Source organism: Mustela nivalis, assembly GCF_964662115.1.
Source record: "Mustela nivalis genome assembly, chromosome: 11".
In the NCBI taxonomy this organism is placed as follows: Eukaryota; Metazoa; Chordata; class Mammalia; order Carnivora; family Mustelidae; genus Mustela; species Mustela nivalis.
In genome coordinates, this window is record NC_139030.1 from 11,565,495 (window position 1) to 11,578,637 (window position 13,143).

The following is a 13,143-nucleotide window of genomic DNA, read 5'->3' on the forward strand; positions in this document are numbered from 1 at the left end:
AAACCCTAGCTGATGACAGCTCCCCCAGGGTTTCCTGATTGTAGCATTGGTAACATTTGGAGTTGGATAATTCCTTGTTGGGGGGGCTGGCAAAGCAGTTACTTACAAGATGCCAGTAACACACTTATTAGATGCCAGGAACACACACACACACACACACACACACCCCTCCAAGCTGTGACAACCAAAAATGTCTCCAGATATTGACAAACGACCCCTGGGGGAAAATCACCCTGGTTGAGAAACACTGCTGTGGCCCAGCTGTTCCCAGGGCAGCACTCAGAAACCACAGCCAGGAGAGTAAAACTCACTCTGCTCAGGGCTCTTCCTTCCAATGAGAGGTAAACATGAAGATTATACAGTGTCTGCAAGACTCATTTTATCCATCTACAAAATGAGATCATAGTCTGCACGTGATTTGCATGTTTCTAGGCGTGCAGAAGGCACTCAGTAACTGTTTTTCCTGGATTTGTACATAGTTCTTCTGAAAACCTCAAGCCAGCATCTTCAATCTCTCCCCCAAAGCTACCAATGGAAATCCACTAAGGCCTTATGATGGCTTCTTAGCTGTCCAAATACTTTGGCCTAGCTAGACCACTTTTCAGAATCTATTCTAAAGTCACGATCAGAATTTCAGGCAAACATTTACATCAAAGACATCTATTCCAACATCATCTATAATAACAAAAACCAGAAACAATCAAGGGACTCTTGGGTGGCTCAGGCAGTTAAGTGGTTAAGGTCATGATCTTAGGGTACTGGGATTGAGCCCTTGTGCTCCCTGCTCAGTGGGGAACCTGCTTCCCTCTCCCTCTGCCCCTGTATCCTCCCTCTTGCTCTCTCTCGAATAAATAAAATCTTACGGAAAGTACCTAGATGTCCATCAACAGATGAATGGATAAAGATGTGGTGTACACATACAATGGAATAATATGCAGTCATCAAAAAAAAACCCCGAAATTTTGCCGTTTGCAACGACATGGATGGAACTAGAGGGTATTATGCTGAACAAAATAAGTCAATCAGAGAAAGACAATTATCATACGATCTCTCTGATATGATGTATTTGAGAGGCAGGGTAGGGGGTTGTAGGGGGTAGGGAAGGAGAAAATGAAACAAGATGGGATCAGGAGGGAAACAAACCATAAGAGACTCTTAATCTCATGAAACAAACTGAGAGCTGCTGGGGGGTTGAGGGGAGGGTAAGGATAGGGTAGCTGGGTGATGGACATTGGGGAGGGTATGTGCTATGGGGAGTGCTGTGAATTGTGCAAGCCTGATGATTCACAGACCTGTACCCTTGAAATAAATAATACATTCCATGCTAATTAAAATAATATAAATATAAATAAACTAGAAACAATGTAAATATCCAACCATGTAAGAGAATAAAATAAAAATACGATAGAGGCAGGTAAAGGAATATTATGTTGCCGAGAAAGACCCCACATGAATAGAAATTACTCATTAGTAACCATGGAAAAATGTCTATGATATAATGTTGAGTGAATCAAGAGTTAGCGACTAGACACAATGTCACTTCAATTTTGTAAGAAAATACAGGGCAGAAATATTATTTCATATAAAACAAAAGAAAGAGACTAGAAGGATATTTAATGAAATTTCCCTCTTTATGTTCCGTAGTTCTCAGGAGTGTTTTTGTAAAAAAGCACACCTGAGCCTTAAGATCTTGTGGGAAAGATATTTTGTTGTTGTTTTTCATATTTTTACATCAGAAGAGAAGGCTTTGCTTGAATCCCCAAGTGCTTAATCAAAGCCCAGACCTTGAACACAGAGCCCCTAGCCATGCAAAGAAAAGAATTTTAAAACTAAATAAAGGGAAACTCAAAAAAAAAAAAAAAAAAAACAGAAAGAGAAGAGGGATCAACAGGGCCAAGACTACCGGTAAACAGCCTGAGGTACCCACAGGGTGAGCTGGGCTGGGCAGGGCTGTGGGTGAGACCTGGCTGGTCCAGCCACCGGGTAACTAGAGGGGGACACACAGCGCTCACTCAGGCAGCCAGCTCCGTAGATGCCTAGTAGATGCCCAGGACACTGGTAGTAGATGCCTTGGGCACTGGTCTAGGAGCTTGGCTCTCCCACCTGAAATCATCGAAAGCACAAACAGGACTCATACCACACAGGTGGGTGGTGGGTGTCCAGGCCGGGGAGGCGGTCAGCTAGGAGCCTCCAGTTCAACATACCCAGGCCTCCAAGCCAGATTCCAAAGGCACCATTGGCCTTAAGCTGCCTCTGGCTTTTCTTCCTGCCACTATGACCCAGTCAAGGTTGGGCCCCTTGAAGATGCCCGGGGATGGCAATTGAGGAAGTACCACACTAGAGCATAGGGGGGCTCAGCCCTTCCTGGTAAGACAGCTGGGTGGAGTGCTGGGGGCCTGAGGGGCCTGCAGGGCCTGGGACTGAGGGCTGGATCTTGAAGTTTCAGCACCCAGGAGCCGCACCATAGAGCCCTGGAGGAGAAGGGCATCCCACATTCCTCTTCCCACAGAGCGCCCAGAGGAGCTGAGCATGCATGGACGGGAGACCATACTGCACCTTCAGACCTGCTGAATGCCTCCCAACAGCCTCCATCTGAACCAGCCACACCACGGGTGACAGGGGGTCCACAAGTCTTAAGTCCCAAATTCAGAGGTATCCAAGTTTTCTTTTCTCAGGTTCTCTTGAAGTCCTTGCCCAGGGCACTTGAAGCATCCACACAAAGTGAACTGTCTGCAAAGCAGGACCCTACAGATCACAAAGGCCCCGGAGGCTGGCCCACGCCGTCGGAGCCAAAGGCCTGTGGGGACCCGAGGGTCCAAGGCCAGCCAGGTCTCACTCACGGGAAAGGCCACTGGTCCTGGGACCCTGGACTTGAGCAGGGACCCTGCTGGGCTCTCACGTGCAGCCTCATTTAAAACTAAAACACACCAGTTAGGCAGCTGTCAGGACACACACTCTGAGCTGAAAAGCAAGGGCTTGAGAGAAGCCAGGCAGGTGCTGATGTTCAGAGGCCCTGCACGCATCAGTCTCCTTCCAGGCTCTTCTGTGCCTTCTTCCTGGGAGGATGACTCAAGTCATAGTGAGACAGGATGTTCTGGAAAGACAGTGACGCCAAGGAAGTGTGCGAGGACGGCGAGCTGTGACGGCGATGGGATGCCAGGCGGCTCTGCAGGGCACTTGGGCGGCCAGCTGACCTCGCGGGTGCACAGGAGCTGGGCAGAGGTGGGGGAGACTCACCCCACGGGCCGTCCTCCCCTGCGGGCAGGCTCCTTCTGGCCTCCAGGCCCGAAGCCAGCGCCGCGTGGGCAGGGCCGGGGCCATCCGCTCCTTTCCATACGCCCACTCCTGCCGGACTATCTCCTTCCTACCTTCCTTCGGAAGCCACAGACGCCCACAAGGTAGGCCTTTCAGCCAAGCCTCGGTGTGAGTGGAACTTCCAGAATGTCTGCTCACACTGTGAAACACCAAACTGGGCCGTAAGGGGGTCCCACTTCTGGCCACTTCGCCCATGAGCATGGAGACAGCAGCTGTCTCGACGCCCATGAGCATGGAGACAGCAGCTGTCTCGACGCAAAGGAGGGTTCTTAACACAGGAAAGATAAAGGAGTCAGGGTGCCTGAGTGGCTCAGCCGGTTCAGCGTCTGCCTTCAGTTCAGGGCATGATCCCAGGGTCCTGGGATCGACCCCCATGTCAGGCTTCCTGCTCAGCACGGGAGAGCCTGCTTCTCCCTCCTCCTCTGCACCCCTGCCCTGCTCGGGTGTTCTCTCTCTCTATCTTGCTCTATCTCATATAAGCAGCTGATCACACAGCTAAAAGTCTTAACAATCTGCTGAGACCCATCCTGGGTTATCCATCCAGCCTTACAGACGCCAATGCTATACCTTTTCAATGCAAAAGTCACCAAGGAATCGAGGACAACACAGAGAGAAAACACTAGTCCCCAATACCTCACCCTAAAAATCCTCCATATAATGCAGATCTCAGAACCCCTCTTGACAAGAATTCTCTCTCATTCACTAGGTACTCCCTGGGGCCTGAAAATCTGCATATTTAACAAGCTTCCCACCTAAATCTGAATCTCATCCAGGAGTCCCAAGAACCCCACTTAGAGGTGCCTGAGGCCTTATTCTCAGATTTGCCTCTGTAACTCATTTCCACTTCTGACTTCATTCTCTTGTGCTATTTCTTTTTTGTAGAAGTGCATCTTGGGAGAAGGAAAAAATATCTCATTCTTGGAGGGATCTGATAGTTAAGGGACTTATGGATGTATACGTATTTCAGAATAAATGTATATACAGATCACACATCCCACATTGACACTGAATGGGAAGAGCAACTTAACATACTATATCACATATTTGAGCAACAGACTATATTAAACACATTATCATATACATTTCCATAGATGAAGACATCTGAATTACACTCAAACCTGAAAATTCCTCACTGTGCAGCGGTAGAGCCTAATTTCTCCTTTCCCTACATAAGCAAGGCAAGACATGCACACACTCAGTCCGGGGACACCAGGCACGTCCCCTCACCTTGATCTCCGTAGACAGCAAGGGCCAGCCCTAAATATGCTGTCACAGCTTGTACACATAATGTATCACCATAGCATAACCTACCCCAGTCTGCAGAAATGTCTGAGTGATGTGCCTTCAACCTGTCATCGGACCACGATGACCTCAATTTTTGGAGAAGTCAAGTCAAAACTCTCCCCTTGTCTTCAGAGATCCAAGACATATTTATGTGTCATCCTTCCTTTGGCTTGTCCGTAGCCTTCAAGAAAGTCTGAAAAGGCTATCACCACCCCCGCCACCCACCAATGTCTTCAAGTTCATGCCCATCTATGCATCACACTGTGACCGCATCAAAGAGGTGCCCAACCCCTGTTGTGGACCAGGGAGAACGACTGGTGGTTAAGTGAGACATTGTCCTTGAGCAGCACCTCACTACAGAGTGAGGGAGACCCACACTTTCTCCAGATTCCGGTCCTCCCACCCTGCCTACTGTCTGATTCTTAGGGTGGGAGGTGAGAGACGGGGTGTCCTGGCTCCCCGGATTCTGAAGCCAAGGAATCCTAGATGACCTTTGCCAAGGCCCCCCTTCCAGAGTCAAAGGAACCTGCACAGGGTCAGCAGCTCTCCCTCTCCCTCAGGGTAACCCCAAGGGTTTGGGCTAATTTTTCTTCATATTCACTCATCCATCTCACTAACTCTCTGCCTCAACTCTTGCCAGAGGAAAACAGCCTGAAAGAAGGATTCCTAGCAAATGACAAAGATGGGGGTAGGGGACATCAAAGGCCCTTGACCCTCTCCACCTGGATTGGGTCATATTCCTCTTTGAAGATCAGTTCAAAAGGGAAGCCCCTCTTGGTTCCCAAAGCAGAGCTCCTTCAATCCCATGGGTTATGTTACCTTGATAGTCATGCTGGAATTATTTAAATGCATTTGTGTCCTCCCCCACAAGAAACTTGGGAAGAATTCTATCCCCTTCTTCTTAAGCCACTGTTTGGTGAATTGTAGATTCGCAAAGAAAGAATTAACAAATTAAGAGCTATTCTCTGGCCATCATGGTCTGCCTTACACTGCAAATACTTATATATTAATCTCCCCATCTCAGGTTTAAAAATATGGACTTTTTTTTTTTAACTCCCAACATAATGAATGAGTTTAAATATTAGAAGTTGAAATTATTTAGTAAATCATTTCACCTGCAAAGCTCCTATTTGCATAACATTAATTCATGATGGCAGCTGAAACAAATTCATCACATTCTGTATATTAGAAGCTGATTTATGTAGGAATTGAAAAAAATCATGAGCTCAAAATTATGTTGACACGACGTACGGACTCAATGGAGAAAGATTTTTCTCTTTCCTTCCCCCCACCCTTTTTTTTAAATCATCCGAACAACTGAATTATGGTGAGGAGGAAAAGGATTTGAGCAGAGGAAGGAGACGAAGGAAATGAATAATGCTAAGCCTCACGTGTGTGGCAGGCTCTTGGTGAGCATAGACACACACTCTCTGGTTATTAATGTCAAGTATGCCAAAGATACGCTGGAAAATCATTACCATTCATCGCCACTAACCGCCATTAAATTTCAATCAATTCAACTTAGCACAAGTGTACTTGAGCGGCCCTTACAGTTCCTTATAAATGTGGCTCAAAAGTCGGGCTGACTTATTGCATTGTCCACCGCACAAAGAAGCATGCCTAAGCGTCTGCTTGGACCCGGGGACGGATGCTCTTTTAACATCCTAAGCATTCAGAGATCTTTCTTTTTCTGAACTAAGAGGTCTCATATCCATGCAGGTCAAGACGAGTTGGGGGAGGGGGAGGACAATTCTGAGAGACCACCACTCCTTTCCTGCCTTTCTGGTGGCGACAGGGCTACAGGACGCCTTCTTGCTTGTAGTCAGCCTCCCATATGCCCTACAGAAAGTTTCTGACGGCACCAGAAGTTTGGTGGCGTCAGAAACATGGCCCCTCTGTCTCCAGGCTCTGGCGAAATGATCTCAACCCATTCTGCAAACTGAACTGACCTCGAACCCCTTCCCCCCCACCCCGGGAAGGGGAGGGCGAGCCAACCCTTCGGGAGCGGGGGAGGGGAGGGGGGCTGGGGCCGCCGCTTCGGCAAACCGCGCTCTTCCCAGGTGCGGAGCAGCGTGGCCCGCGCGCTCTGGGGCGCTCGCGCAGCGACAAAGGCGGCAGCGGCGTGGACCCACTGCGATCTGGCCCGCTGGCTTTCTTCCCGACTCGCCACGAGCACGGTCCAGCCTGCCGCCACTCGCCACTCGCCGGAGGCTGCCGGTGCGCCCGCGGGACAATGTGGCCATTGTTCGGGCGCCGCAAACCAGGCCTGCGGGCAGGTGGGAGGAAGGCCGCGCGGCCGGCACTTGGGGCACCGAATGTCCCCCAGACGCGGGCATGGTCCCGTCGGCCTGGGCGCGCAGCCTCCTGGGCCAGCCCTCGGCGTGGTGGCAAGTGGAGTGGGTGAGGGGCGGGAGTGGGTGTCCCGGACAGGAGGGGAAAGTAGAGAGAAGGGAAAAGAAGGAAAGGAGACGGAGAGAGAGACAAAGAGGGTGGGAGAAGGAGATGAGGAGAGGGGGGAGAAATAAAGCCATGAAAGAGGAAATGGTGGAAGAGAGATGTTAAAGCAGAAGGAGGTGGGAGGGCGCAGAAAGGGGCGGGGGAGAAAGACAGAAAGGAGACAAAGAGGAGAGAGAGCAGGGAAGGAAGAAGAGTAGGGCTAAGGGAGACAGACATATGTGCTCCAGAACTGGATGTACCACAAGCTGCCCAAGAAGCCTCTGGAAAGAGTAAGAGTTCACCCTCTTTGGTAGAGGGAAGCGGTTCCAAACCCCGCCGAGTCAGCGAAGTGTAATCACACCAGGAGCTTTGCTTAATTACAGGTTTGCAAGCAGGGCTGGAGGAAGAGAGATACTTAACTGTGTCCCCGGGAAGGCCTAGGCAGGCACTCAACTCGTTTGTAAGTTTGGGGAATACAAATATCCATGTCCACTCGCCCCTGGCCCAAAGCTCCCCCAGAACCAGAAATCTTGGAGGATGAGGCTGGGGGTCTGCAGCGCAGTAGACTCAGGCTGACCAGGAACAGCCATCCTCTCCAACCTTTGAATGTTCAGTCGGGACAGGAGCCCCAGGCTCCCCAGTGCTGGTCAGCGAGGAGGCCACAGGCCTGGGGAGGCCCCGCCTTAGCCTGAAACACCGCCACCGGCCCTCTTCCTCCCCCCTCCCCCTCTCCCCCCTCACTCGCAGGAGGCCAGGGGCCCTCGGCCCAAGGGGGGAAATCAATCCCGTGCTAATGAATAAAAAGTCCCCTTTATTTCACTGCTGTTTTTGGTTCATTAAATTTTCCACAGATTTGCAGAGAAGAAAACATAATCAATAAACCTTGACAAAAGTGAACGTGTGAAAAAGGCCGGAGAATGGAAAAGGCAGATAAAAGTGATATCGGATCACAGATTTCAGCAGCAGATGACAAGCTGGGCCTGCAGAAGAATCTCGGTGGACCATCACCCCTTGGCGGCTTTCCTTCCCTTCGCTGAAACTCTTCATTCAAGACAATAGCAAATGCACTAAAACTTTTTTCTTATGCTAATGCCTGAAACCCGGCACTCACAGTTAAAACACACTTCCCAGCAACCTGTTTTTTTTTTAAACAACACACATGCACACACACAAAACTGCATTGACTTATTCAATTTAAATTCAAAAAAAAAATCTCAAAAACGGTTTAATATGTACCCTTTGGTCCCATCTTAACTGAGTTATGTTCCCCCACTTGGCCTGTTTTTAAAGAAACCAGAATCAGAACACAAACGGGATAATCGAAGATGCTTCTGTTTGTGAAGGACTTAGGATAAATAAGATATTAACCCCGAAGAATGTATACTGTTCTTATTGGTGCATTTTTTTCAGAGTTTTCAGCAAAGTTTTGTAGGTTAAGGAAGCTTTTGTCACGCTTGAAATCTAAAAACAATGAACAATAATTTGGTTTTTTCTTTTAATCCTATATTCCACAGCAAACACTCAAATTAATTTTAGAGAAAATGAGTAATATTGAGTCTGGAGTCCTATGTTTATTTGAAAACCACAAAGCCACTGCCCTTTTCCAAGGGACACGACCAAACACCAATGTCCCCTTCCTTTAGGGTCTTTTAAGCGAGCCTGAGGAAACAATTACAGAGTAGCTCCTCTCCCCGAGGTCTTTAGACTCCAGTAAGCCTTTTCACTGGAAATTGCTGCATATTCTGGTGGTCGGTACAAACACCTAGTCCGCCTCCGAATTTTCTGGAATCTGAGACTAGTTCCCCTCTTTGGCATTCTTCACGTGTTTCATTTGTCCGTGCCTCTGACACTTACTGAAAAGAAGAAAGGGGGGAACTGCTTCCCTGGGGTTCCCTTTCAAAGGGCCCTGGCCCAGCGGGGAGCAGCTGCAGCTGTCCAGGGCGAGGCCCCACCTGGCCTGGCCAACCCCCCCACACACAGCCGCCGCTGCTGCCACCACCACCACCACCACCTCCCCTGCCCCGTGCACCCAGGAATGGGCCCTGGCACAGGTAGGACCTCCCCCCACACACACACCCCAGCCTAAAGAAACCAGACGGGTTGCTCAAGCCAGCGTCAGGAGGGAGCGTCGTTCAGATGAAAGGAAGTCCTGCTGAACACACACTTTCCCAAGAAAAGGCAAGCTGCCGCACCCCTAGGGGACAGAAGGATGCAGGACTCCCTTCTGAGCGTTAACAAGCCAGTGGGGTGTGTAGGGGTTTCAGAGGGCACATGACAACCTCCTAGTCTCATTTAAAGGGAATTGCTGGCATCTGTGGGGCGAACCACCCCATCCCCCTGCCGAGGGTGGCAGAGAGAGAGAGAGAGAGAGAGGCCCCAATGGAAGAAGGGTGTTTATTAGACAAATATCCAATTTTGTCTGCCTGCCTGCTGAATCCCCCAGCTTGCTAATCCAGCCCTACGGGCTGCACTGTGTACAGGGCACTTGTGGGAGTACAAAAAGCATGAAGTATTTGTGTATTTTTCAGTCGGCAGTGCAAACAAGCCAGCTACAGTACAGAGCCTCCAAGACCCCCACAGCCAGGCGAGGAGCCGCTAACCAGTGGCCCTGTGGCCCCCTCTTCCGACCAGGCAACACGAGGGATTTCCTCTGTCCAACGCTCCCCCCACAAGTGAGCAGGAGCACCCCTGAGAAAGTGGAGTGGTGCTCCAGAAAGGCCTCATCTAATTCCACACACACTTCAAGGTGGGCCAAGTCCAAATTTCCCTCCAAGGCCATGGCCAGGCCAGGGTTAGTGCAAGCTGGAGAGGAGCCTGGGGGGGGGGGGGGGGGTGTTCTGCTGGAGGACTCTGAACACTGCAAATTCCCCTCAGAACAATTCCCACAGTGGATAAAAACATCTCTACCGGTCCCACCCTGTTCCTCTCCAACCTGACCCTGGTATGGGGGGGTGGGGTTCTTAATCTCAGCCTCAACCACTGACTTTGCAAACAGACTGCTCTGACCACAGAGAAGAGCTGGCTGGTTCACCCCGAGGGCTAGCTCCTGGGCAGGTGGGCTCTATGCCTCCATGGTGATCTTCCTGCATTAGTGTCAGTCTCCCTAGAACCACTAAATAACCTCCCGAAATCAGACTTCTCCAAGCAGCAGGAAAAACACAAGACCATCAAGATTACAGAACATTAACTTCACTTTGCAACTCTCAGACAAGTGACAACTTTCCTTCTGTCTGGGTCTGAATGGAATTTAAATCCAGGAGAGAACATCCCCACAATTTCCTCCAACCTTCCGTCCGTGGGAGGGAGAAGCAGCAGGTCCCAGAAAACGAAAGCAAGAAAGCTGAAGGAAGAGGAGCAAGGAGTGCAGTTAGAGGAACCAGCAGCAAGGGAAGCCTGGAAGGCTCGCTTCTGCAAGTCTACATTCTACATTCTAGACCTGACGCCCCAGGGCACACCAGAAGCTGGAAAAAGCCTAAATAAAGAACATCAAAATTAAAAGCAGCCAAGCCTGGCCAGGGTCTCCCTCCACTCCCCTGGGGGGACACCAGCCCAGGTAGCCACACAATGAATTGCCTCCCGACTGAGCCACTGCAAAGCCAAGCTCCCAGGCGCAGGGAGGCCTTACCCCCAGACACTGGGAAGCCCAGAGAAGGAAACCCCCAGCCAAGGTAAGGAAATGGGCGGGGAGGGGGCTTGTAGGTGAAGTGGCCAGAGCAAACAGAGCTCCTCAGGGGGACTTGCGACGAGTCCGCCTATCCCTCCGCTTTCCACCGCTGTATATTTTGGATTTCACAGTTTATTTACTTTACTTTTTGGCACTGAGCCCCCTGAGCATGCCAATACAATATTTGTTTAAACACTATTTTATGCCGCTTGTGAGGGAAACGTTTACTTTCAAATTCTCCAACATCCCCCAGAGCCTCGTCTGCAAACAGCGTATGAGCGTTTTACAACTGCTCCCTTTATCTGAAGCTGTCGGGATTAAACCTTCACACGCCCGGCGAGGGCGGCGGGGCTGGGGCCCAGGATTCCGCCGCGGCCACTGGGCTGCAAAGCCCGCGCCAGAGGCCGTGCACCCAGCGGGATGCCCGGGTTGGGAGGGCAGAGCGGCGCATAAAACACACCCCCAGGGCCCTGCACCACACTTGCGAAGGGTCTACTTTAACAGCGGGGATCTACCCAGACAGCCAAATAAAAAATTATACCGAAATTAGGGAGTGGGGAGAGAGAGAGAGACACCCTAGAAAAAAAGGGGGGGGGGTCCGTGGAGGCCCATAAGCGCCTCCGCCGCCGATCACTCGGCTTGAAGCGCGCGGGTTCCATCCCGAGCTCCTCGCGCTGTAAAAGTCGGGTTTCCTAGGAAATGACAGCAATTACTGCCGGGCTGAAAAGGCCCCGAGTAGGGTGGACTTCCAGCTCCCCGACGCGGCGGGTGGACTCACACTCATACACTCACAAGTACACGCTCCCTTCCTCCACCCCTCCCTATCACCCCCCCCCGCCCCCGCCCCCGTCCGGGGAAAAAACGCTCCCCTCTCTAAACCCTTAATAGGATTGGCGCCCAACTCTCTACGCGCCTCTCCCCATCCATCACACACAGATCAAGTTGCAGTAGTGGATTTTTCAAATTCCTCAGCAAATATACTTGTTGAGAGATTGGCCCTTGGGGGGTTGGGGGGGGGGAGATGATGAGTGGGGGCGGGGAAAAAAGTGAGGGGTGGGGGTACCCGAGGACGGGGCCAGGGATTACGTGCGGATCCCTCCGAGAAGTCAAGCGGATCTTGGGGCGGAGGGCAAGGGAGGAGGAGGAGTTGGAGGAAAAAAGCAAGGAGGGAGGCCGAAGAGGAGAGCCTGACCGAGGGGGAGGGGGGCTACAGGGCCCGCAGACTGGGAGGAAGGAGCGAGGAAGAAAGAAAGGCAGGGCTCCGCGACGGGCAGCGCGGAGAAGTGCAGTTAGAAGTTCACAAGTGGCAGGCTGCAGTCCCTCTACACACTGCATACTCCCCTAAGACACGCTCCCACTGCCCACCTCCGAGAGCTTTGCAGCATCCCAGCCTGCGGTGCTACCGACCACCTCCCACAAAAACAGCCCGGGGCTCAGGCGCGGTGAAGACGAGGTGGGGGTCGGGTAGGCTGTGCACCCGGGAAGGACAGGCTCTTCCCCCAGGTAGGAAGGGGGATGCAAAATCGCCCCCGGACACGAGTTCCTAGCCCCGGACCCCACTGTAGTCTCCCCATGGTTTGGCCTGAGCCCGAAGCAGGGCCCTCTCGCCAGCCCTCAGCCCCCCAAGCCCGGTTCCCCGATCCCCGTGCCGTGGCGCGGGTACGCGGCCGAAGGACCCTCCGAATCGGCGCAGCATCCCAGTCGGCCCGGGCTCGGCCGGGGTAGGGGGCACTTCGCAACGCAGAGCAAGCAAAAGAAGGCCAATGCAACTTTACCGAGGGAGACAAAAGTTTGCCTTTAGCACGCAGGTGGCCTCCGGGGCGCCGGGCGGTGGCTTCGGGCCCCCATCCCAACTTCGCTGGCGCGGCGACCCGCCGCGGGCTGCCGTGTGCCGGGACTCAGTCCGGCTGAGGCGGGGAGGGCCAGTCAGGGGAGGGGACCGAGAGGCGGGCGGGGGCCCAGCAGCCCCTACCGCCGGCGAGCCGGCAGCTCCCCTAGTCCTCCGCGCGCCGCGCGGCCCGCGCTCCTTCCTGCGGCTCCTCTGGCTCCCCCGGCTCCTCCTCGCCTTCCTGCGTGTCCGCCGCCGCCGCCGCCTCCCGCTCCTCCTCGAAGTCTCATTGATGGGAGTTTGAAAAAAAGTCCGCGGAGCCGTGCTGCCTCGGCTGGCGAGCTCTGGCACTCCTGCAATCCATCAGCGCCGCCCGGACGGCGCAGCGCCCCCGCGCGCACCGCTGCAGCACACCCGGGCGCCGCGCCCCAGCCCGCGCCGCGCGCCCCCGCCCCCTGGGGGACCCAGGGGACCCGCGAGGGTGGGGGGGCTGGGAGGGGGCGGCCGAGGACCCTCCTCCCCAGCGCCGAGGAGAGACAGCACAACTACGAACAAAGTTCGAACAGAGAAGGAAAGAACGCGCCAGTTTCCAACTTTTTTTTTTTTTTTTTAAGGC

At 52.6% G+C, this 13,143-nt stretch overlaps 1 protein-coding gene across 1 annotated transcript in view; it reads right to left on the minus strand.

Annotated features, from left to right (window-relative positions):
- The window catches only part of GLI2 (GLI family zinc finger 2), a 241,651-nt gene extending 228,830 nt beyond the window's left edge, over positions 1-12,821 (minus strand). The window contains exon 1 of the mRNA XM_082690364.1: positions 12,475-12,821. The gene's annotated coding sequence lies outside the window, so the exon portion shown is untranslated. The remainder of the gene's footprint in view (positions 1-12,474) is intronic.
- Between the last annotated feature and the right edge of the window lie 322 nt (positions 12,822-13,143).